Genomic DNA, 25642 nt, shown 5'->3' on the forward strand with positions numbered 1-25642 from the left:
GCTCGGAGCCCTTCCTGGACCACCAGGGAAGTTCTATTGATACCATTTTTTGACCTTGTCAAATGTTAACATTTTCTGTATCTTTTAATTTTTTTGTTTTTTTTTAAAGGTTTTAAAATAACCTTTTCTTAAAGGTTTCTTAAAAGTTAACATGTACCTAAACATTTTTTTGTACCTTTTAAATAAAAAAAGCACAAAAGCACACGCATGTGAAAATAAGTCAGGCTTTGTGTGGAGTGTGTAATGAAACTTGCGACTCCTCAGTTAGGTCTTTCGGGTCACCTCTGGGGTTCTAAGCAAACTCCTCTCTGTTCACTCCAGGGAACCCAGACCTGGTTCTGATTGTCTGTGGAGGTGGATCAGGGTTTGGCCCTGAGCCTCCTTCCCCCTCCACTCCTGCCTTGCTTCCCAACAGCAACGTCAATCCCATGGCTGAGTTCCTCCCTGCCCTCCCCTGCCTGCTCTGCCGCAGCTCTGACCACTCTTCTGGCTTTCTCACCCTCCCTTCCTGGAACAGGAGCCCTCGCTCTGACCTCAGGGCCTTGGCGCTTGCTGTTCCATTTCCGTAGAAGATCCTTCCTTCTCCAGCTACCCCTGTGGCTGCCTCTCTACTGTATTGAAGTTCCTTTAACTCTTCTGAAAAGCACCCCTCCCACCCCCATCCCGAATCCCTCTTCTCCTGCTGTAGTTTTATCCATAGCCCTTATCACTGCCTGTTGAACCACACTCTGCTTATCTTGTTTTCAGTCTGTCTCCCCAGACGAATGAGGTCTGGGGCGATAAGAACTGTCTCAGTCGGTCGTGTTTGCTGCTATTTCTCTGGCATCTAGAATCTGGGGCCCACATGGCAACTGCTCAGGAATTATCAGTGGAAAAGTGGAAGAAGGGGACACCCTTGCACAACATATTTTTACCTCCAGTCTGAATGTGCAGTCTGCCCAAACCTTCCTGGTTTCACCTACCAGTAACCACCCCACTAACTACCAGGGCTTCCCTGGTGGCTCAGATGGTAAAGAATCTCCCTGCAATGCGGAAGACCTGGGTTTGATCCCTGGATTGGGAAGATCCCCTGGAGGAGGGCGTGGCAACCCCCTCCAGTACTCTTGCCTGGAGAATCTCCATGGACAGAGGAACCTGGAGGGCTGCAGTTCATGGGGTGGCAAAGAGTCGGACACGACTGAGCGACACAGCACAGCACAACCACCCCTTTACAGCTTGCTTCATCTAAACATTTATTTTTTGGCCAAGGTGCACAGCATGTGGGATCTTAGTTCCCCGACCAAGGATCAAACTCACACTCCCAGCGTTGGAAGCACATGGAGTCTTAACCAACTGGACCACGAGGGAATTCCCAAATGTTGTTGCTGTTTTTCATAATGCAGGACTCCTGGAAATACGTCACTGTTTGCATTTCCTTCCTGTCTGGGCCACAGGGCACAAGTCGCACCAAAGACAGTGTATTGGAGAAGACTCTTGAGAGTCCTGTGGATTTGATCCAGAGTCCTGGATCAAACCAGTCCATCCTAAAGGAAATCAACCCTGAATATTCATTGGAAGGACTGATGCTGAACTTGAAACTCCAATCCTTTGGCCACCTGATGTGAAGAGCTGACTCTCTGGAAAGACCCTGATGCTGGGAAAGATAGAAGGCAGGAGAAGGGGATGACAGAGGATGAGATGGTTGGATGGTGTCACTGACTCAATGGATATGAATCTGAGCAAATTCTGGGAGACAGTGAAGGCCAGGGAAGCCTGGCGTGCTGTAGTCAGTGGAGTTGCAAAGAGTTGGACATGACTTAGTGACCAAACAGCAAAACAAATTTCTACCTCAGGGCCTTTGCACCTGCTGTGCCTTCCTCTGGCGCACTCTCTGCCCACCTCCTTGTCCTTGAGTGCCTGACTTCAATGCCATACCACTTCCTCAAGCCTCCCGGACATCTGGACTCAACATACACCCCCATCACCTACTCCCAAGTCTCTAATCTGTCAAGTATCCTCCCACCCTCAGTCCAGGAATTCCCTCGAAAGCAGATCTGGGTGGACAAGAAATCTACGCCTGTTGGGGGAGAAGGGAGAATGGGGTTAACATTACTTCTGACAAGAACGAGTCAGTGGAGGGAGGAGTGCACCAGACTGATATGTGTGGTGAGGAGAGCCTGAGGTGGGAGGTTTCAGGAGGTGGAGATCAGGGGCTAAAAGGGTCCCAGGGACAAGGGTGTGGAGCCATGGAGTGTGGACTTGATTTGGAAGGCGATAGGTTTGGAGGATAGGGTCCAAGCTGTGTTTTTATAAGATCAATCTAGGAAAAAGCAAGTCACAGACAGATCTGTATCATCTGTTTCTCTGTATCTGTTTATATCTATCTGTATCCATTTAACTACTGCTATCTATCTATTTCTGGAGAAGGAAATGGCAACCCACTCCAGTATTCTTGCCTGGGAAATCCCATGGACAGAGGAACCTGGCGGGCTACAGTCCATGGGATGTCGAGAGTTTTATCTGTGAATGTGCGCATGCTCAGTCACTCTGTTGTGTTTGACTCTTTTGCGATCCCATGGACTGTAGCCTGCCAGGTTCCTCTGTCTGTGGGATTCTCAGACAGGAATACTGGATTGGGTTGCCATTTCCTTCTCCTGGGGATCTTACCAGAGCAGAGATGTCTCCTGCATGGCAGGCAGATTCTTCACCACTGAGCCACCAGGGAAGCCCATCTATCTACCTACCTATCTATTATTTATCACGCTATATCTTTAATAAGGGCTTCCCTGGTGGCTCAGTGGGTAAATAGTCTGCCTGCAGTGCAGGAAAGCTGTGTTCCATCCCTGGCTTGGGAAGATCACCTGGAGAAGGAAATGCCAACCCACTCCAGTATTCTTGCCTGGAGAATTCCATGTACAGAGGAGCCTGGTGGCTTCAGTCCATGGGGTCACAAAGAGTTGGACATGACTGAGTGACTAACACTTTCACACCTTTATATATACTTTTTTCTTTATTTATTTTATTGTGCCAGGTCTTACTTGCAGCATGTAGGATCTAGTTCCCTGACCAGGGCTCGAACCCAGGCCCCCTGTATTGGGAGTGTGGACTCTTAGCCACTGGACCACCAGGGAAGTCCCTGTCACACTGTATCTTGATAGAAAACTGCAAGCGCTTGGTTGCTGCTCACCAAGAAGAAATAATTCTGGTGCCCACAGGAACCAGTTTAAGAGCGGAATCTTCTGGAGATGGGTGCCTTGGGGAATTATTAACTTCTACCTTATTAATTTCTTTATTGAATTCATCTTTAAAAATGATAAGCTAATAAAGATTTTGTTTATTCAGGAAAGCAGCATTTACCTAAATAACCATTCTGATAAAACACAGACAATTGTTGATGGAAGGTGAGTCTACAGTGAGGGGGACCCTCACCCCCAACCTCAGGCAGATGGTATGTTCGAGTCAGCTCTCCAGGATAGCTGTTTGGAGGTGGCTGAGCCGTCTGCCTGAGTTCAGACTCCAGCTGCCCTGTTGTTAGTCAGCAGTGTGATGGTGGGCTGGGGCTTTACCTCTCTGTGCCTGGCTTTTTCATCTTTCACACAGGCGATGTTCAACACTGAGTGTCGTGTGCATCGCAAGTCCTGCCACATGGAACGTGCAGAAGAGGAACTTGTCCATAGCCAGCTCTTGCGATAAGCCGGCTGCCACTGTTTGTTATTATCCTCGTCACTATTGTGTGTATTATTGACTACAGCAGCGGCTTCCAGGTGGCCCTAGCGGTAAAGAACCTGCTTGCCAAAGCAGGAGACATGAGACCCAGGTTTGATCCCTGGGTCGGGAAAATACCCTGGTGGAGGGCATGGCAACCCACTCCAGTATTCTTGCCTGGAGAATCCCATGGACAGAGAAGCCTGGCGGGCTCTAGTCCATAGAGTTGCAAAGTCGGACACAACTGAAGCGACTAAGCACAAAGGGCAGTGGCAATTTGTATAAACCTACCATGTTTAAGGGACTTCCCTGGTGGCTCAGACGGTAAAGCATCTGTCTACAATGTGGGAGACCCAGGTTCAATCCCTGGGTTGGGAAGATCCCCTGGAGAAGGAAATGGCAATCCACTCCAGGACTATTGCCTGGAAAATCCCATGGACAGAGAAGCCTGGTAGGCTACAGCCCATGGGGTCCCAAAGAGTCGGACACGACTGAGCGACTTCACTTTCTTTCACTTTCACTCACCATGTTTAAGAGGCAGGAATGAGAGGTTAGGGGACCAACTCATGCCCATTTGCCTGAGGCTTTTCTGATTTAACACATGAAGTCCTACATCCCAGGAACTCCCTCAGTCTTGGGTAAGCCAGAAGTACAGTTGGTCACCCTAAGGGAGATCTTGGATCCCAGTGGTGAGATGGGGGAATCTCTGACAACCCCTAACTTTTGGGAACTCAATGCCAAGGAAGAAACTTAGGGAGAGGAACCATTCTGGGGGAACTGGACAAACCCAAGTGTGGATACATTGAGTGTGAGTGTCTTTTTGCTTGTCTGGGTGGGAGAAGACAGGTTTTCCTGTGAGGAACGCAGGACAGAGGTCCCAGCATCGTATTCTGAAATATTTCAAACACACAGCAAAGTTGAAAGAATTGTCCAGCAAACGCCCACACACCAGCTCCTAGGAACTGCAATTAACATTTGAATATATTTGCTGTAATATCTGGGAGCTTCCCAGGTGGCACTGGCAGTAAAGAACCTGGCTGCCAATGCAGGAGATGTAAGAGACATGGTTTTGATCCCTGGGTCGGGAACACCGCCATGAAGAATGAAATGGCAACTCACTCTAGTATTCTTGCCTGGAAAATTCCACGGACAGAGGAGACTGGTGGGCTATAGTCCATGGGGTCGCAAAGAGTCAGACACAACTGAAGCTACTTAGTACACTTTAATATCTACCTCACCATCCACTCACTCATCCATCTTACTTTTTACCTATTTTAATATGTTGGAGACTTCTGCACACTTCCCTGCCATGGTTTCAGTGCTTATACCATTAACTCAAGCTCGATACTGGCTTACAGTTCTTCTCTTTGATGTGAAATTTGCATACAATGATATGTACAAGTCTGAAGTGTACACTGGGTGAGTTCTGATAAACCTCAGCTACAACCACAGGGGAAATAACTTACTCATCTCCCACGAGATTCAAAACAAAAAATAAAAGTAAATGGAGGCAGCTCAGGTTCTGCTGCTTGCAAAGCTCTGTGACCTGGAGAGAGTGTCTTAACCTTTCTGGGCCCCAGTTTCTCCTCTTCAAAATGGGGAGAGTAAGGGTACCTGTCTGAGATTTGATTGTGGTTGTTGTGGGTACTGAATGGGTGAATCTGTATAGAGATACTGTGGAGTGCCTGGCATGTAAGAAGTGCCTTGAAAAACACTTATGATATTACCCAGTTGGAACAGCGAAAGCAATTACAGTTGGTGGAAAAAGAAATAAAGAGGTAAGTATATTGCAGGAAAATTTCAAAGATGGCCAACAGAGGAACCTAAGCATCGAATTTACCCTGGTGTGGAAGGCAGGTGGAAGGAAAGGGACTGTGTGGATGCTAAGTCCCTTCAGGTTCTTTGAGGCCCCATGGGCTGTAGCCCACGTCTGTCCATGGAATTCTCCAGGCAAGAATATGGAAGTGGGTTGCCATTCCCTTCTACAGGGGTCTTCCCAACCCAGGGATGGAACCCTGGTCTCCTGTAATGTGGGAGGATTCTTTACTGTCTGAGCCACCAAGGAAGCCCAAGGAAATGGAGGTTTTGAGCTAAATCTTTGTGACCTCATGGACTGCCTGCCGGGCTCTTCTGTCCATGGAATTCTCTAGGGCAAGAATACTGGAGTGGGTTGCTATGTCCTTCTCCAACTGATTTTCCCAATCCAGGTTTCGAACCCAGGTCTCCTGCATTACAGGCAGATTCTTTACTGTGTGAGCCACTAGGGAAGCCCAATCCTGACCCACCACCACAGGAAATCAGCAGGTGGGGGCTGTATGCACTTGTGAATGACTAGAGGGAGAGAAGCATTGTGATAACAAAGTGATATGAGGGCTTTCCTGGTGGCTCAGTAAAGAGTCCACTTGCCAATGCAGGAGACACAAGTTGGATCCCCGATCCAGGAAGATCCCACATGCCACGGAGCAACTAAGCCTGTGTGCCACAAAACTGTTGAGCCTGTGCTCTAGAGCCTGGGAGCCGCAAGCACTGAGTCCATGTGCTGCAGCTACTGAAGCCCTCATGCCCTAGAGCCCATGCTCCGAAACAAGAGAAGCCACCGCAATGAGAAGCCAGCACATTACAACTAGAGAGTAGCCCTGCTTGAAGCACCTAGAGAAAAGCCCATGCAGCATCGAAGACCCAGCACAGCCAACAATAAATAAATAAACATTAAAAAAGTGATAATCTGACTGACTTTAGAAGAATTATCAGAATGTTTAAAAGGACATTTTAAACCCTTGTATATGTTTAATTTTAGATTTGTAACAGCTGCTAAGGATTTCAGACGCATTTGGTTGGTGGAGGCATTTAAAATGAAAGAATTAAAATATACTACGTTGTATAAATGTTATCTACAATATTTAAGAGATTTCAATTCACTGCACTTCTGAATGGACTCAAAGATGCATTCACTGACCTCTTTGAAAATGATAGTCCGCTTTGACAGGTGTATAAGTAACATGATAGCTATCCTTGGAACCGAACACTTAACGGAAACTCTTGTTTCTAAAGGTATGATTTAAGTTATATGTTTACAAAGTGACCACAAAGATGGGTTTTTCTAGGGATCAAAGCTGCCCCAAATCAAACACTGTTGTGAGTTTGATTTGAGGAACCCAAAAGCCAGTGTGGCTGGAGCAGATGGAACAAGGGGAAAAGTGGGAGGAAACGAAGATGCGGTGTGGTGGGGTTTGCGGGCTGCAGGGAAGAGAGATTCCCCCAGTGAGGTGGGCGCCAAGGAGAATTCGGAGCAGAGGTGAAACTAATAGGTTTTGCGTAACTTCCACCAGCTGCTGGGCTGCGAGACACAGCTACTTGGTGGGTATGGCAGGTGGGAGAAAACCGGATCGTGGTGGTTTCCCCAAAACCCATTTTTAAAAAGCCCGAAGTCTTGACCTCGGAAGCTCGCGTGATCCCCTGCAGCCGCCAGAACGCCAGGCGCCTTTCTCAGACTTTTGACCTTGACACTACTGCCCCCGCGTGTCCACAGCCTGAACTGCAGCAACGTCCTGCAGACTGCGTTCCATTTTGGGTGCGCAAAGGGTCCCCTTGTGAGAGGCGCGGAGCGGTCCTGCGATGGAGCCAGTCAAGGTCTGCCCCCGAGTAACTCCCCAGGGAGGGATGAGTGAGCTACGCCGGGATTAAGATGTTTGCAGGACAGTCTGATGAGCAGCTGGCTTCTCAGAAAATTGCAAACCAGAGAGATTCTCAGAGGACGGGTCTTTGGGCAGTGAGTGTTGCTGTTGTTGAGTTGCTCAGTCGTAGCCGACTCCTTGCGACCCCATGGACTGTAGCCCACCAGGTTTCCCTGTCCTTCACCATCTCCCAGAGTTTGCTCAAACTCATTTCCATTGAGTCAGTGATGTCATCCAACCATCTCATCCTCTGCTGAACCCTTCTCCTCCTGCCTTCAATCTTTCCCAACATCAGGGTCTTTTCCAGTGAGTCAGTTCTTCGAATTAGGTGGCCCAAAGCATTGAAGCTTCAGCTTCAGTCCTTCCAATGAATATTCGGGATTGATTTCCTTTAGAATTGACTGGTATGATCTCCTTGCAGTCCATGGGACACTCAAGAGTCCTCCAGCACTACAGTTTGAAGGCATCAATTCTTCGGTACTCAGCCTTCTTTATGGTTCAACTCTTACATCCATATATGGCTACTGGAAAAACCATAGCTTTAAGTATATAACCTGTCCCAGCCTTCAATTGCTAGTCATCCACCCAGGTCTGCTAAGATTCTCTGGTTTGCCCCTGCTTCCCAGTGCTCTGTAGAACAAGTCCAAGCCCTTCAGCCTGGTGCTTGAAGCCATGGAAAACCCAGGTCTGACTGCCCCAACATATCATTAGCACGAACAGTACACAAGTAGACACCTCCCTGGTGGTCCAGTCATTAAGAATCCACCTGCCATGCAGAGGTCATGGGTTTGACCCCTGGTCTGGGAAGATCCCACATGCTGTGGAGCATCTAAGCTTGCACTCCACTCCTGAGCCTGTCCTCTAGAGTACACAAACCTCAACTTCTGAGTCTGCCTGCCTGGAGCCTGTGTTCCGCAACAAACTGCAACTACAGAGTAGCCCCTGCTCAGCGCAACTAAAGAAAGCCTGGGCACAGCATTGAAGACCCAGTGCAGTGAACAAACAAACAGACAAAAAGCTATAACACTCAGAAAACGCAGGGGGAAATTTTTTTAGTTTATTTTTTTATTGAAGGAAAATTGCTTTACAGAATTTTGTTGTTTTCTGTCAAACCTCAACATGAATCAGCCATGCTGCTGCTGCTAAGTCGTTTCAGTCGTGTCCGACTCTGTGGGACCCCATAGACAACAGCCCGTTAGGCTCCCCCATCCCTGGGATTCTCCAGGCAAGAACACTGGAGTGAGTTGCCATTTCCTTCTCCAGTGCATGAAAGTGAAAAGTGAAAGAGAAGTCGCTCAGTCGTGTCTGACTCTTATCAGCCATAGGTATACATATATCCCCTCCGTTTTGAACCTTCCTCCTATCTCCCTCCCCATCCCACCCCTCTAGGTTGATACAGAACCTCTGAGCCATACAGCAAATTCCTGTTGGCTATCTATTTTACATATGGTAATATGTTTCCATGTTACTCTTTCCATACATCTTACCTTCTCCTCCCCTCTCCCCATCTCCATAAGTCTGTTCTCTCTGTCTGTTTCTCCATTGCCTCCCTGTAAATAAATTCTTCAGTACCTTCAGATTCTTCAGAATCTTTCTAGAGTCCATATGTGTGCGTTAGAATACGATATTTATCTTTCTCTTTCTGACTCACTTCACTCTGTATAATAGGTTCTAGGTTCATCCACCTCATCAGAAGTGACTGAAATGTGTTCCTTTTTATGGCTGAGTAATATTCCATTGTGGATATGTACCACAACTTTATCCATTCATCTGTTGATGGACATCTAAGTTGCTTCCATGTTCTAGCTATTGTAAATAGTGCTGCAATGAACAGTGGAATACACATGTCTTTTTCAATTTTGGTTTCCTCAGGGTATATGCCTAGGAGTGGGATTGCTGGGTCATATGGTGGTTTTATTCCTAGTTTTTGAAGGAATCTCCATACCGTCTTCCATAGTGGCTGTATCAGTTTACATTCCCACCAACAGTGCAGGAGCGTTCCCTTTTCTCCACACCCTCTCCAGCATTTATTGTTTGTAGACTTTTTGATGATGGCCATTCTGACCAGTGTCAGGTGACATCTCATTGTGGTTTTGATTTGCATTTCTCTAGTAATGAACAATGTTGAGCATCCTTTAATGTGTTTGTTAGCCATCTGTATGTCTTCTTTGGGGAAGTGTCTGTTTAGGTCTTTTTCCCACTCTGATTGGGTTGTTTTTCTGGCATTCAGTTGTATGATCTGCTTGTATATTTTGGAACTTAATCCTTTGTCAGTTGTTTCATTTGTATGACTTCCCTGGTGGCTCAGATGGTAAAGCGTCTGTCTACAATGAGGGAGACCTGGGTTCGATCCCTGGTTTGGAAAGATTCCCTGGAGAAGAAAATGGCAACCCACTCCAGTACTCTTGCCTAGAAAATCCCATGGACGGAGGAGCTTGGTGCAGGCTACTGTCCATGGTGTTGCAAAGAGTTGGGCACTACTTTCTTTCCTTCTTTCTCCCATTCTGAGGGTTGTCTTTTCACCTTGCTTATAGTTTCCTTTGCTGTGCAAAAGCTTTTAAACTTAATCAGGTCCCACTTGTTTACTTTTGTTTCTATTTCCATTACTCTAGGAGGTGGGTCATATAGGATCTTGCTTTGATTTATGTCATCAAGTGTTCTGCCTATGTTTGCCTCTAAGAGTTTTATAGCTTCTGGTCTTACATTTAGGTCTTTAATCCATTTTGAGTTTATCTTTGTGTATGGTGTTAGGAAGTGTTCCTAATTTCATTCTTTTACATGTAGCTGTCCAGTTTTCCCAGCCCCATTTATTTACAACTTTGTCTTTGCTCCATTGTATATTCTTGCCTCCTTTGTAAAAAATAAGGTACCCATAGGTGCATGGGTTTGTTTCTGGGCTTTCTATCTTGTCCCATTGGTCTATATTTCTGTTTTTGTGCCAGTACCATATTGTCTTGATGACTGTAGCTTTGTAGTATAATCTGAATTCAGGAAGGTTAATTCCTTCAGCTCCATTCTATTTCTCAGGACTGCTTTGGCTATTCGGGGTCTTTTGTGTTTCCATATGAATTGTGAAATTTTTTGTTCTAGTTCTGTGAAAAATGCCATTGGTAATTTGATAGGGATTGCATTGAATCTGTAGATTGTGTTCGGTAGTATAGTCATTTTCACAATATTAATTCTTCTTACCCAGGAACATGGAATATCTCTCCATCTGTTTATGTCATCTTTGATTTATTTTGTTAGTGTCTTATAATTTTCTGTGTACAGTTCTTTCATCTCCTTAGGCAAGTTTATTCCTAGATATTTAATTCTTTTTGTTGCAGTGGTGAATGGGATTGATTCCTTAATCTCTCTTTCTGATTTTTTATTGTTAGTATATAGAAATGGAAGTGATTTGTGTGTATTGATTTTGTATCCTGCAACTTTGCTAAATTCACTGATTAGCTCTAGTAATTTTCTATACTATCTTTAGGGTTTTCCTATGTACAGTATCATGACATCTGCAAACTGAGAGCTTTACTTCTTTTTTTCCAATCTGGATTCCTTTTATTTCTTTTTATTCTCTGATTGCGGTAGCTAGGACATCCAGAACTATGTTGAATAATAGTGGTGAAAGTGGACACCCTTGTCTTGTTTCTGATCTTAGGGGGAATGCTTTCAGTTTTTCATATTGAGAATAATGTTTGCTCTAGGCTTATCATATATGGCCTTTACTATGTTGAGGTAGGTTCCTTCTATGCCCATTTTTGAAAAGTTTTAATCATAAATGGGTGCTAAATTTTGTCAAAGGCTTTTCCTGAATCTATTGAGATTATCATATGGTTTATATCTTTCAATTTGTTAATATAGCATATCACATTGATTCATTTCTGTACATTGAAGAATCCTTGTGTCCCTGGCATAAACCCAACTTGATCATGGTATATGAGCTTTTTGATGTGTTGCTGAATTCTGTTTGCTAAAATTTTGTTGAGGATTTTTACATCTATATTCATCAGTGATATTGGCCTGCAGTTTTCTTTTTTTGTGTTGTCTTTGGTTTTGCTATCAGGGTGATGGTGGCCTCATAGAATGAATTTGAAGTGTTCCTTGCAATTTTTTGAAAGAGTTTTAGAAGGATAGCCATTAGATCTTCTCTAATTCTTTGATAGAATTCTCCTATGAAGCCATTTGGTCCTGGGCTTTTGTTTTTTGGGAGATTTTTGATCACAGCTTCAATTTCAGTGCTTGTAATTGAGTCAAATGTGGATATGTTGTTACATCATAAGTCCCACTAATTCACAACTTAGTATCACATACAATAATACTGAAGTTTTTCAAGTTTCTCATGTGTTCACAGCACATTAGCAAAGTTACTAGGAAAATTGCACTACCATGACCCAAGGTGTTACAGAGTGCACAAAATTCTGACTAGAGAGCCAAGATCAAGGAGTGGTTTGCTTTGGGAAACAATTCTACCCAAAAACAACAGGGGGAGAGAAGAAATTTAAAGTGTTCAATGAGACTTTCCTGGCAGTCCAGTGGCTAAGACTCCATGCTCCCAATGCAGGGGGCATGGGTTCAATCCTTGGTCAGGGAACGAAGATCCTTCATGCTGCGTGTCACGGCCAAAAAAAAAAAAAAAAAAAAGTTTAAGACATTAAATGCACTATTGACTCAAAACTGCCATTTAATATGCTTTGTATCATAGGATATAAAAGCTAACCCATCTATGGAGCATTAAGATGACACCAAACACAATTGAAATTTCCCACATTCAATATACTAGTATTTTCTGTTTGTATCAAAACCGCCCCCCAAAACTCAACCAACCAGGAAATCATTTCAACTCTTAAATAAAAAGTATTTATAGCAGCAACATGGATGGACCTAGAGATTGTCAAACTGAGTAATGTCAGACAAAGAAAGACAAATATCATGTGATATCACTTATATGTGGAATCTTAAAAAATGGTACAAATTAACTTACAAAACAGAAATAGAGTCACAGATGTGGGAGACAACCTTATGCTTACGGGGAAGGGGGGAGGGAGGGTTGACAAAGGCACATACTATATATCAAATAGATTAAAAGACCTATTGTATAGCACAGGGAACTGCACTCAATACTCTGGTTTAGGAAAAGAATCTAAAAAAAAGAGTGGATATATGTATACCTAATTCACTTTGCTGTGTCCCCGAAACTAACACAACAGTGTAAATCAGCTATGCTAAAATTTAAAAAGAAAGCGTTTGCACCTTAAAAATGGATGAGGTAGGATTTCTATCTTCTTAAAAATACTACTAGAGCTGCTAAAAAACTTTGCATTTACAAAATAATTGATACAAATATTCCTTTGTATTGTACAAGAAGGTAGACAGGAACCACTGATAGGCTCGGGTGTGTGATCTTAATCACACGTAACTTCTTTCTTTCCTGCTCCATCAGAGGCTGGGCTCGCCTTGTTTTCAGCCTCTCCATTTGATGCAGGTAAATCTTTAGTCTCTTGGGTGGCCATTTCCCCCGTTTTCCCTTTGCTCCCCTTTCCCCTTTTGCTTGCACTTTTCTATGTAAAATTCATCCTTTCCTGTTGCCTTCTTTGGCTTTGTTTCCACTTTGGCGGGAGTAGGTTTAGTTGACAGCCTCCCAGGTGTCCTCTTGGGCTCCTCCTTCTCCACCCCCGATGAGGAGCTGACCGTCCTCGGGGGCACCCTGGCAGCAGGGTGGGCACGTGCTGGGAGTGGGGAGAGGACTCTGGAAGCTGGTCTGCTTGGCCATGGCTGCTCCTTCCCCTGCCGGAGAAGTTGGGCCCCCTCATGGGCCCTTTTCTTGTTTTTCTGTTTTGTTCTCTTTCCTTTTTGCTCTTCTGATTGAGTGACTTTTACTACCCTCGTCACTCACATCACCAGTCTGTTTTCTTGCCTTCTCTGACCTCCTGCTGGTTTCCACGAGTGTATTTTTGGTTTTAGTAAATGAATACAAAAGTTTTAAATCTTCCTTTTTTATAGTTTCTAGCCCTTTGCTGAAGGAGGCTTGCAACTTGCCTAGGCTTTTGGTGACTCTCTCATCAAATCCATCCAGTTTTCTACTGAGTCTGATGAACATCTTTACAAGTGTTACTCTTAATTCATTATCTGGTAAGTTTCTTATCTCCTCTTTGCTTAGTTGTTTCTCTGAGAGATCCTCATGTTTGAAAGATATTCTTTGAAAGATTCAGTTATGTCACCCAGCCTTGAAAGAGTGGCCTTATGTAGGAGGTGTCCTATGGATCCAGTGGGGCCATCTCCCCTGGTCAACAAAGCCAGGTGTCCCGGGGGTATCCCCTACATGTGCCCTCCTGTGATGGGTAGACAGCAGTTATTGCAGGTATTCTGGTGGGTGAGGTTGGTCCCCAGGCAGACCTGTCTGTGACTGCTGCAGATGGCCTTAGTAGGTCGAGCTGGTCCCTGGTCCAAATGTCTACAGGCCCTGGCTGAAACTGCTGTGGGAGGGGGTGCTGGTGCGTATGGCTGGCCTCTTGAGTTCTTAAGAGAAAGCAGGGGCAGGGCAGGTGGTGTTAGGTAGGCTGATGGAGACCGATAGAAATGGTGCTCACCAGCACCAGGCCAGCTACATGGAAAGAAAGTAAAAACAAATGACTGCCAGCACTTCTGTCCCTAAAGTTCCACTGGACCCCTGCCCCTCTGGTGCACACCCTGAAATTAGCCGATGATTCTCCTTTTTGTATGGCCCAGGTGCTTTTCAAGCTGCTGCCTTTATGATGGACTTTGGAGTGAATGAGTCTCTGCATGAGTCCTTTAAGAGTGGAGTCTCTTCCCTTTCCTATGGCTTCTGGGCTCCCCCAGATGTGAGCCCTGCTGGTTTTCAGAGTCAGCTGTTTTGGGCGCTCAGCTTCCCAGTGCAGGCTCCCCAGGCTGGGGAGCCTGATATGGGACCTGGACCCCTGCTCATCATCTCTCCTGTTTGTGGGTTGCCACACAGGAGTGTGGGGGCGGTTGGTTCTCACAAGACCAGGACTCTGTGCCTCCTACCTTTCTCAATGTAACCTTTTCTTTACAGCCTTAGGTGTAGAAAATCTGTCGTGCTAGTCTTCAGGTCAATTCTCAGAGGCAGCGGTTCTATATGTGGTTATAGTTTTGGTGTGTCCCTGAGAGGAGGTGAGCACAGGATCTGCCTATTCCAGCAATTTGATCTGAAATTTGTGCAAAGCGCTACCTTAAACACTTGGCTGAACCTAAGTTCAACCTAAATGAGGGCTAGAAGCTGACTCTGGATCTGGCTCTGCTGCCCCTTGAGCAGTCACTTGCCCCATCACTTAGTTTCAGCGTCTTTACTCCGTTAGAACCTCTCTTTTAGATGTCAAACCCAGAAAAGCCAGATAAAGAGTGATCCTATCGCCTTTCAATCAGAAGGAAATAATTTATGACCTTGGATTTGGCAAAGTATTCTTAGATATGACCCCGAAAGCAAATAGAGGGAAAAAAAGATATTTTGGATTTCACCAAATTAATAAATGTTGTGCATCAAAGAGCACCATCAAGAAAGGGAACACACCATTAGAATCCCTGTGCACTATTGGTGGGAATATAAAATTATTCTTCTGGTATGGAAAACAATAGGACGGTTCCTCAGCGATTCCTCTACTGGGTGTACACTCAAAAGAATCTAAAATATGGACAGATACTTGTACACTTGTTCATAGGGCCATTATTCACAACAGCAATAATGTGGAAGCAACCCAAGAGTCCATCAAGGACGACTGGATCAATAAGATGGAGCATACATGTAATAGAATATTATTCAGATTTAATGAGAAAGGGGGCTTCCCTGGTGGCTCAGTCAGTGGTAAAGAATCTGTCTGCGATGCAGGAGACGCAGGAGATGCAGCTTCAATCCCTGAGTTGGGAAGATCCCCTGGAGGAGGAAATGGCAACCCACTCCAATATTCTTGCCTGGGAAATCCCATGGACAGAGGAGCCTGGCGGGCCACAGTCCACGGGGCCCACATAACTGGGGGCCCCACACAACTGAGCAAGTGAGTGCACACTCAATGCGAAAGGAAGTTCTGACACATGTTAAAACACAGATAGACCGTGGGGACATCATGTGAAGTAAAATAGGCCTATCCGAGCAGGACAACCACTGCATGATCCCACTTATGTGAGGTTCCCGTAGCAGTGGAATTTATAGAGACAGAAAGTAGAACAGTGGTTTCAGGGGCTGGAGGAAGGTATGAATGGGGAGTTGTTTAATGAGTACAGAGTTTCAGTTTTGCATGATGAAAACCAAGCTCTGGAGATTGGTTTTCCATAGTCAATGTACTTCACACTGCTGATCTGTACACTTAAAATAGTTAAGATGTACATTTTTATAGTATATGTATGTGATCACAATCAAAAGTAAAAACTCTTAAAGTAAGAGTGAAAACAGCCCACAGAAGGCAAAAAAAAATTGAAAATTATATACTGGTCAGAGACTTGGATAAAGTATAAAGAACTCCTAATCAATAATAAAAAGCCAAATAATCCAATTTAAAGGTGGCAAAACACTGGAATAGAAATTTTTCCAAGGAAGATATACTAGGATTTCTGGACATGATTACACATGAAGGAAATACAAGTCAAAACTACAATGAGGGGGGGTGGTGGGCAAAATTGGTGAAGGAATTCAAATAGTGCAAATTCCCGTTTATAAAATAAGTCACAGGAATGTAATGTGCAGTATAGCAATATAATCAATAATACTGTATTGCATATTTGAAAGTGGACCGAGGAGCCTGGCAGGCTATAGTCCATGGGGCTGCAAAAGAATCAGACATGACTTAGTGACTAAACAACATTTACTGGCTTTCCTTGGTGGCTCAGTGGTAAAGAAGTTGCTCGCCAATGTGGGAGATGCAGGAGATCTGGGTTCAATCTCTGGTCCAGGAAGATCCCCTGGAGGAGGAAATGCACCCCACTCCAGTATTTTTGCCTGAAAAATTCCATGGACAGAGGACCCTGGTGGCTTACAGACCTAAGGGTCCAAAGAGTTGAACATAACTGAGCAAATGAACACAAGAGAGTAGAGCTTAAAAGTGCTCATTGCAAGAAAAAAAAAATTTTTTTTGGTAGATATGTGTGGTGAGAGAGGTTAACTAGACTTATTGTGGTAGTCATATTGCAATACATACAAATATAGAATTATTATGTTGTACAGTTGAAACTAATACTGGGTTGGCCAAAAAGTTTATTCAAGTTTTCCCTAAGGTAGCACTAGCCAACTCAATATAATGTGATATGCTAATTATAACTCAATTAAAAAACCACAGTGAGAAACAACTCCATATCCACTAGAATGGCTAGAATCAAAAGTGAGAGAATAGCAGGTATACTTGAGGATATGGTGAGATTGAAACCTTCATACACTGCTGGTGGAAAATAGAAAATGATGCAGTCACTTTGGAACAGTCTGGCAGTTCCTCAAAGATTAAAGCTAGAATTACCACATGACCCATTGATTCCACTCCCAGGCATGTATCAAAGTGAAATAAAAACACACGTCCACACAAAAATTTGTGCATGAATGCATTGACTTGAAATGAACTGTCAGATATTTCTCCAGCAAACATGGGTTTACTTGGGATCGGCAGAGAATTACACTTCAGGACCTGAAGTCATGGTGAGTTGTGAGCCAGTCACCCCAGAGCAAAGGAAGGAGGATGCGTTTACAGAGGGAAAAGGACATTATGAGGGTGATAGTAAAAAAAATCTATGGTTTTTCATTGGCTGAGTCCTTGCAGGGAAAGAAGCCTCCTTCTTCCTCTTTGGCTCTGCTATCATTGTAGGATATGAGAGCTCTGCCTTGTGGTCCCCTGACTCCAATTGAGGTTTCTGGTTTTTTTTTTTACAAATGCTTATAGCAACAGTTTCCATAATAGTCAAAAGTAGTAATAATCCTATGTCCTTTAACAGATGGATACAGAAATGTGCTATAGCCACACAACAGAATATTTTATTATTGTTGTTCAGTCGCTAAGTTGTGTACAACTCTTTGCAAACCTATGGACTGCAGCACACTAGGCTTTCCTGTCCTTGACTATCCCCCTGAGTTTGCTCAAACTCACATTCATCGAGTCAGTGATGCCATCCAACCGTCTCATCCTCTGTTGTCCCCTTCTCCTCCTGCCTTCCATCTTTTTCAGCATCAGGGTCTCTTCTAATGAGTCAGTTTTTCATGTCAGGAGACCAAAGTATTGGAGCTTCACGTTCAGCATTAGTCCTTCCAATGAATATTCAGGTATTAGTATTGAATGGTTTGATCTTGCCATCCATGGAACTCTCAAGAGTCCTCCAGCACCACAGTTCAAAGGCATCAGTTCTTTGGTGCTCAGCTTTCTTTATGGTCCAACTTTCACATCTGTACATGGCTACTGGAAAAACCATAGCTTTGACTATACCTACCTTTGTCAGCAAAGTGATGTCTCTGCTTTTTAATATGCTGTCTAGATTTATCATAGCTTTCCTTCCAAGGAGAAAACATCTTTTAATTTCATGGCATATTTCTCTGCCATAAAAAGAAAGAAGTATCAATACCTGGATATCCCTTGAAAAATTATGCTAAGTAAATGAAGTTAACCACAAAGTCCACATTTTATAGAATTCCATTCATATGAAGTCAGTGAATATAGAAACCTAGAGAGACAGAAAGCAGATTAGTGATTGCCTAGGGCCTGGAAGAGAAAGATGGGAAGACACTGATGGCTAGAGGGTACAGGGGTTTCTTTTTGAAATGATATAAATGTTCTAAGATGGACCATAGTGATGACTGCATGTCTGTGAATATACTGAAAACCACTGCATTGTCCATTTAAAAGTGGCCTTATGTTGTATGTAGTATGTATATTGCATCTCAACAAAGCCCTTCAAATAAATGGATAAGTGCATTAAGAATTTTGTGCCATAAAGAAGGCTGAGTGCCTGAAAATTGATGCTTTCAAATTGTGGTGCTGGAGAAAACTCTTTAAGTCCCTCAGACTGCAAGGAGATCAAGCCAGTCAACCGTGAATATTCATTGGAAGGATTGCTGCTGAAGTTGAAGCTCCAATACTTTGGTCACATGATGTGAAGAACTGACTCATTGGAAAAGACCCTGATGCTGGGAAAGATTGAAGGCAGGAGGAAAAGGGGAAGACAGAGGATGAGATGGTAGGATGGCATCACTGACTCAATGGACTTGAGTTTGAGCAAACTCCAGGAGATAGTGGAGGACAGAGGAGCCTGGTGTGCTGCAGTCCATAGGGTCCTAAAGAGTGGGACAAGACTTAGTGACTGAACAATAACAACATCAATCGACTCTCTTAAGAATATTAGTCGTTTCTGGGTATATCCCACATTTACATAACCCTTTATTTTCTTTTATCAGAGAAAATAGGAAATTTGTTGTGGGAATATTATAGCTGTTCACATCTCAAAGTGCTTTAAGAACACACTTAGAAACTAATGTGAAGTCAATCTCCTGCCAGAGTAAAGCGGATACCTAAGAATTTAATGAAGACTTCTCATAGTTTGTGATTGGTGGGAGGAGATCATCCTGTTCCAGGCTGTCCTGAGGCAGGCAATCCATGTGCTCTGGGCCTGCTCCTCAAGGGGTCCATTCCACTAAAAACAGCCTTGAGTTCTCTGCTTACACATTTGTGTCCCCCTCAGGTCTGGAGCTAGCTCGGCTTAAACGCAAAGATCCTTGGAGGGTCAGGGCAGAAGCCAGGTCTGTTTGGTCACGTGACCTCCACCTGCTGTTACCCACGGGGGCAGGGTGATGGTGGTGGGGAGGGAGCGTCCTTTCGAAGGGTGCTCTAGGGAGCGCATCAAGGGCAGGTGCGTGGGGCCACTGTCTGCCTGGCGTGGACATTGTTCCTCCGCGTGGATGCGCTGGGGATCGCGTCTCACTTGTGCTTCCCCGCCGCAGGTGGAGCTTTTGTTGCGCCTAGACCTGCGCCGGATTCGGAAGTGGAAGTGGGGAGGCTGGGAGGACCCCAGAAGTCGGGAAGTGTGCGGAGAGGGGAGATTGAGTGGGCTTCGGCCGTGGTGGGACACGGGGCCCTTTGCAGTCAGCTCTGGAGTCTGCGGACCCAGGTGGGCCGAGGGTGCCTCTGGGACCTCAGTCCCCTTGGGCTCGCTAGTGGGGGCGGGACTGAAAGCAAGGACCCGGGTCGGGGAAGGTGGTCCTGTCCCTTCACTGTGCTCCTCGACTTTGGCTCTGGATCCTCTCTGGGCAGCCCTGACCCAGCAGTCCCTTGTCTCCTCCAGATTGTACGGTGACCACAGGAAGGATCAGCCAGGGACAGTTGTGACTCGGTTTCAGGGGTTGGCGAGTGGGAGCAGCTGTGGTCTGTGGGGTCCCCAGTCCCTTTTCCCTTCCCAGTGGCATTCATCGTCTTTTGAATTATTCAAAAATTTAGGAGTAGAACCTCAAGTTCATGACCTGTCCCTCCTGCCTAATGCTTCCTGCTGCTGCTGCTGCTAAGTCGCTTCAGTCGTGTCCAACTCTGTGCGACCCCACAGACTGCAGCCCATCAGGCTCCCCCGTCCCTGGGATTCTCCAGGCAAGAACACTGGAGTGGGTTGCCATGTCTTCCTCCAATGTATGAAAGTGAAAAGTGAAAGTGAAGTTGCTCAGTCCTTTCGGACTCTTAGCCACCCCATGGACTGCAGTGCACCAGGCTCCTCCGTCCATGGGATTTTTCAGGTAAGAGTACTGGAGTGGGGTGCCATTGCCTTCTCCAACGCTTCCTAGGGCTGGCAATAAATCCCTAAACTTTCAGATCCCTCCCGCCTTCTCATAGCCAACTTGTCCTCTCTAATTCACAGCGTCATCAGCTATTCGTTCTCCATGATCATTTCAAACAGACCCAATATTTTAATTGTCATTTCCCCACAGTCAATGCTTGGCTCACTTTAAAAAGATTCATTTTTTTGTTTGTGGCTATTTTACATGAGAGCTAAGCAGAGAATAACCACCTGTAACTGTGTTGTATAAAACCCTCTGAGATCTTTCCTGGTCACAGACATCCTTGGGAAAGACATTTGGGTGGAGGTTCTTTGGAAACTCACCTGTGAGCACTGCCCCTCGCTGTTTGTCACCTTGAAAAATTTATTCACTTGAATCTCATTTTTCTATTTGTAAAATATCATTAATAAGAATAAAATATTTCAAACGAGCAAGAAAGGAATGTTTCAGAAAAATGAAATAATGACTTCAGTGTTATTACATTCCATTTGCAAAGAATTCTTCCTTTCTAAAAATTTCCCTGGGAGTGTGCATAACTATTCTGAGGTCTTGTTAGGAACCAAACTTGGGTTCACTCACCCCTGCAGAGAAAAGTCAACCTACTGACACTGGGCTGTGGTGAAGGAAAGTGTGGCATTTATTGCAGGGCATCAAGTAAGGAGTCCAGGAAGCTAGTGCTTAAAAGTCCTGAACTCCTGAAGGCTTTCAGGAAAGATTTTTAAAGATAGGATGAGGGAGAGGGGTTTGTGGGGTGCATGATCAGCTGATGGACATTCTTCTGATGTTTTTGGGAGTAAACGTCATCAACTTTCTGGTTCCAACCAGTCTGAGGTCTATTTGCTTGTGGGCTGCATACAGTTAACTTCTTCCACTTGGTGGGGGCTTCAGTATCTGCAAAACAGCTCAGAGGATATGGCTCAGAGTATTATCTATAGTCCTTGAGGAGCAGGGCTTCCCAGATGGTGCTAGTGGTAAAGAACCCGACTAGCAATGCAGGAGATGCCTGAGACAAGGTTTCAATCCCTGAGTTGGGACAATCCCCTGGAAGACCTGGCCATCCACTCCAGTATCCTTGCCTGGAGAATCCCATGGACAGAGGAGCCTGGTGGACTGCAGTCCATGAAGTTGCAAAGAGTCAGACACTATTGAAGCAACTTAGCACGCACTTGAGGAGGAATGAAAGTCCTTGACTTTACTGGCTGAAGTATTATTATTTTGTTTTGCTCAATTGTTGACCTTTCTTTCTGCATTTTCTCACTCCTCTGATTAAATTTACTCTTTAGAACTTGGGGAAGGCCTGGGAGGCTAAGGTTTTTCCACAGACGAGAGGCAGGTGGAGGACATGGCTATGTGTGGCAGCGGGGTTGCGGGTGGGGTTGGGTGGGGAGCTTGCTATTCTGGGATGACCCCTACTACACTGTCATTTTCTTGTGGGTTGTTTCAAATGGACCATCAGGCTTAGACTTGCAACACTTAAGACGGGTTCTAATGTGATTGTTTTTCAAGTGGTTTATTTCTGTGCAAATAACAACTGCCATATTCATTTTCTGAAAGGAATAGATATTATATAGTTGTGAATTTTCTAGCTGAACTAAAAAAAATGCCTTACAATTTTCTTCCCTTTTTTACATATAAACACTGGGTTTGAGTGATTCTACTGGGGCTTCCCTGTTGGCACTAGTGGTAAAGAAACTGCCTGCTAATGCAAGAGACATAAGAGACATGGGTTCAATCCCTGGGTCAGGAAGATTCCCTGGTGGAGGGTACTGCAGCCCACTCCAGTATTCTTCCCTGGAAAAACCTTATGGACAGTGGAGTCTGGTGGGCTACAGTCTCTAGGGTCGAAAAGAGCCGGACATGAGTGAAGCGACTTGGCATGCATGCACTGGATTCTTCAAACAATGGGTTTGTCACTTTTAAAATCTCAATGCTGGTCCAGAGCAACCTGAATGGGAGCAGAGCCTGAGGTCAGTGTCTTCAAGCTAAGCCCCTGCCTTGAGGCTGCAAAGGGGAGAACTTAAAGGCCAGATGGTTCTTCCTGATAACCTCCCTTGTAGGTGTGTTCCTGCTCACACCCACCTGAGAAAGAGCTCTTGCTACTGAGAGAAGCTATAACCTTGGAAATCTGGGGATGCACCGGTGTTGGGGTGGCCCGGTAAGGCCCTTCTCAAGGTTCTAACTATGGTTCCTTTGTACCTATTTCTAGATGTAGGTTGGAGGGATTTCCCTTGGTGGTCCAGTGGTTGAAACTCCATACTCCCAATGCAGAGAGCCCAGGTTCAATCCCTGGTTGGGGAACTAGATTCTGCATGCCATAGCTGAAGATCCCACACACCAGAACTAAGACCTGGCACAGCCAATAAAAAAGAAAAGATGTGGTTTACAGTTTTACATTCACAATGTAGCTGCACTCCGAGTAATTTCTGCCCGTTGGGGGAAAAAAAAATCTGTGAAGGTCATGTGTTCTGTCTTCTGGCAGAAGGTATTGAATTTGAGAGTCCTTTGGGTCAGAACTTTTAGGTGAATCTGGGTGAGGGTTTCCTCATTGTGAGAATGGAAGCCCCAGAGAGTGAGCTTTTCCCCATTATTCCCCAGGGAGAGGAGGGTGGGCAGAGCTCCCAGAGTTGTTTACTCCTGTGGCTGCTCTGATGGACCTACCTTGCTTCTCCAGGGACTGATCTGGGCCAGTAGTTCAATTTCAACCAGGAGTCTGGAGACCAAAGCTTGACGGTGTTTCATCTTTGTGCATACTTAGTTGCTCAGTCATGTCTGACTCTTTGCGGCCCCATGGACTGTATTTCACCAGGCTCCTCTGTCCATGGGACTTTCTAGGTAAGAAAACTGAATTGGGTTATCATTTCCTCTTCCAGTCAATCTTCCCAACTCAGTGATTGAACCCACAACTCCTGCATTGGCAGGCTGATTCCTTAGCACTGAGCCACTCGGGAAGCCTTCAGAATGTAGCTTTTCCTTCTGAACCGTGGGCTGCTTATCTCAGCTGATTTGAGTATTTGTGATTCTGTTGATTATTAAGGCCCTGTAACTGATTTTCCTTAGCAGTTTGCAATTTTATTTCCTGTGGGAGTAACCTTTTTATTAAAAAACTAGAAAAAATTTTTGGCTGCAGCATGTGGCATGAGGGCTCTTAGTTCCCTGACCAGGGATCAAATCTGTGCCCCTTGCAGTGGAAGCTCAGAGTCTTAACCACAGAAACACTAGTGTGTGCATGCCAGGTTGCTTCCGTCATGTTCGACTCTTTGCGACCCTATGGACTGTAGCCATCTGTGACTCAATGGACATGAATTTGAGCAAACTCCATGAGAAATCAGAGGACAGAGGAGCCTGGCATGCTGCAGTCCATGGGGTTGCAGAGTTGGACATGACTTAATGATGGAACACCACCACCAGACTCTTGGGTACCTCTGGTGCTGTAGCCCCTACCTGTACCGCAACAAAGATCCTACCCTTGAGGTTTTACAGGAAAACACCACGGCACCCCTGTGGTCAGCAAAGGTATTATTAGTTCAAACCTGAACTAAGCTGTTGGTCCTTAAATCCTATAAAGCAACCAGCTATCATGGGGAGAGATCCCTAACATTAATGGCAGTGATGTGAGGCTCTCTGGAGGAAAACAATGACAAACACCAGGGTAGAGAGGACACCTCTTCCCCTGAGGTATATCCAGTGATGAAAACACAGTCAAGGAGGAAGGGAGGGAGGAAGCAAAAGAAAAAAGAAAAAAAAACCCAACTGAAACAGTTTGATCAACTGGCAATCCAACGTATACAACTAAAAGAATTTACACAAGAAAGGTAAGCAGACACTGCTTGGCATTGGGCCTCTACAATGTATGAGATCTTTCATGCCTTCGAAAGGAATTGGGATGACTGAAGGCTTTCCCACATTCTCTACATTTGTACGGTTTCTCGCCAGTGTGCATTCTCACGTGTCCTCTAAAGGTAGTGTGATAAATGAAGGCTTTCCTGCATTCTGTACATTCATAAGGGTTTTCTCCAGTGTGAGTTTTTTCATGTGTTCGAAAGGATGTGTAACAACTGAAGGCTCTGCCACACTGTTTACATTCATAGGGTTTCTCGCCTGTGTGAATTCTTTCATGGATTTGCAGACCTAGAGGAGAACTGAAAGTTTTTGTTTATATTCATATTGTTTCTCTGCCGTGTGGATCCTTTCATGTCTTTGAAAGGAACTAGGACAGCTGAGGGCTTTACCACACTGCTTACACTCATAGGGTTTTTCTCCAATGTGGTTTCTTTCATCGATTTGCAAGCCTAGAGGACACCTGAGGGATTTACCACACTGTTTACATATGAAGAGCTTCTCTCCAGTGTGAGTTCTTTCATGGGCTCAAAATGAAGTGGAACAACTAAAGTCTTTCCCACATTCCTTACATTTATAGGGTCCTTCTCCAGTGTCTTCAAAAGATTGTGAGCCATGTGAAGGCTTTTCTGCATTCCTTACATTCATAGAGTTTTTCTCCAGTGTGACTCCTTTCATGTCTGTGAACAGATTTGTGGTAACTGAAGGTTTTCCCACATTCCTTGCATTTATATGGTTTCTCTTCATATTCATGATACTCATATGGTTTGTGTACAGTGTGAGATCAGACGTGCCTATTAAGAAATGAATGATGCAAGAAGACTTTTCCACACACATGACATTCACATGGCTTTACTCCAGAAGGAGTTTTCTGGTTCAGATTAAGATTTAGAATCTGGCTGACAGTTTCTCTATGTTGACTACCTTCTTTGCTTTCAGAGTTTTTCTACCACATGACTTCTGTAAAAAATGAGAAATTATTGATTTCTTTAATAATTTCACAAATATTAGTAGGGTATTATAACTACATTTTTATATTTTATAGCAAAAGTGAACGTTTTTTGCCCTTTCTAAACTGTTTGAAAGCTCTGTAACGGACTATTATGAAAACAGTGTTTTCATAATATAGCTATTATGAAAACAGTGATATTAATATATGGAGTTTCTTAATATTGTTTCCCAAAGTGGATAAAGTTACAAACGATGAACACCCATGTCACATTTAAATAAATACTTTCAGTGGAAAAAGAATTAAGGATAAATAAATTTGAAGCTGTGATTAATTTGTTTTATTTGCTTATTTTAAAAAGCTATGGTAGGGGCTTCCCTGGTGGCTCACGGGTAAAGAGCCCACCTGCCAGTGCAGGAGACATGGGTTGGAGCCCTGATCTGGGAAAATCCCATACTCCGCAGAGCAACGAAGCCCATGTGTCACAACTATTGAGCCTGCATACTGCAAGTACTGAAGCTTGAATGCCCTAGGGGGTGTGCTCCACAAGAGAAACCCCTGCAGTGAGAAACCCATGCACTGCAGCCAGAAAGTAGCCCTTACTCTTCACAACTAGAGAAAAAGCTTGTGCAGCAACAAAGACCTAGGACAGCCAGAAACAAATACATAAAAAATAAAAAATTTTTTAAAAGTTTATGACATACCAGGACTCTCACGTGGAACATTGTCTACTGTGTGTGTAACTCA

At 44.6% G+C, this 25642-nt stretch overlaps 1 pseudogene; it reads right to left on the reverse strand.

Annotated features, from left to right (window-relative positions):
• Positions 1 to 23917: 23917 nt before the first annotated feature.
• Positions 23918 to 24624, reverse strand: LOC109560942 (zinc finger protein 709-like; annotated as a pseudogene).
• Between the last annotated feature and the right edge of the window lie 1018 nt (positions 24625 to 25642).

Source organism: Bos indicus, chromosome 7 (assembly GCF_029378745.1).
Source record: "Bos indicus isolate NIAB-ARS_2022 breed Sahiwal x Tharparkar chromosome 7, NIAB-ARS_B.indTharparkar_mat_pri_1.0, whole genome shotgun sequence".
In the NCBI taxonomy this organism is placed as follows: Eukaryota; Metazoa; Chordata; class Mammalia; order Artiodactyla; family Bovidae; genus Bos; species Bos indicus.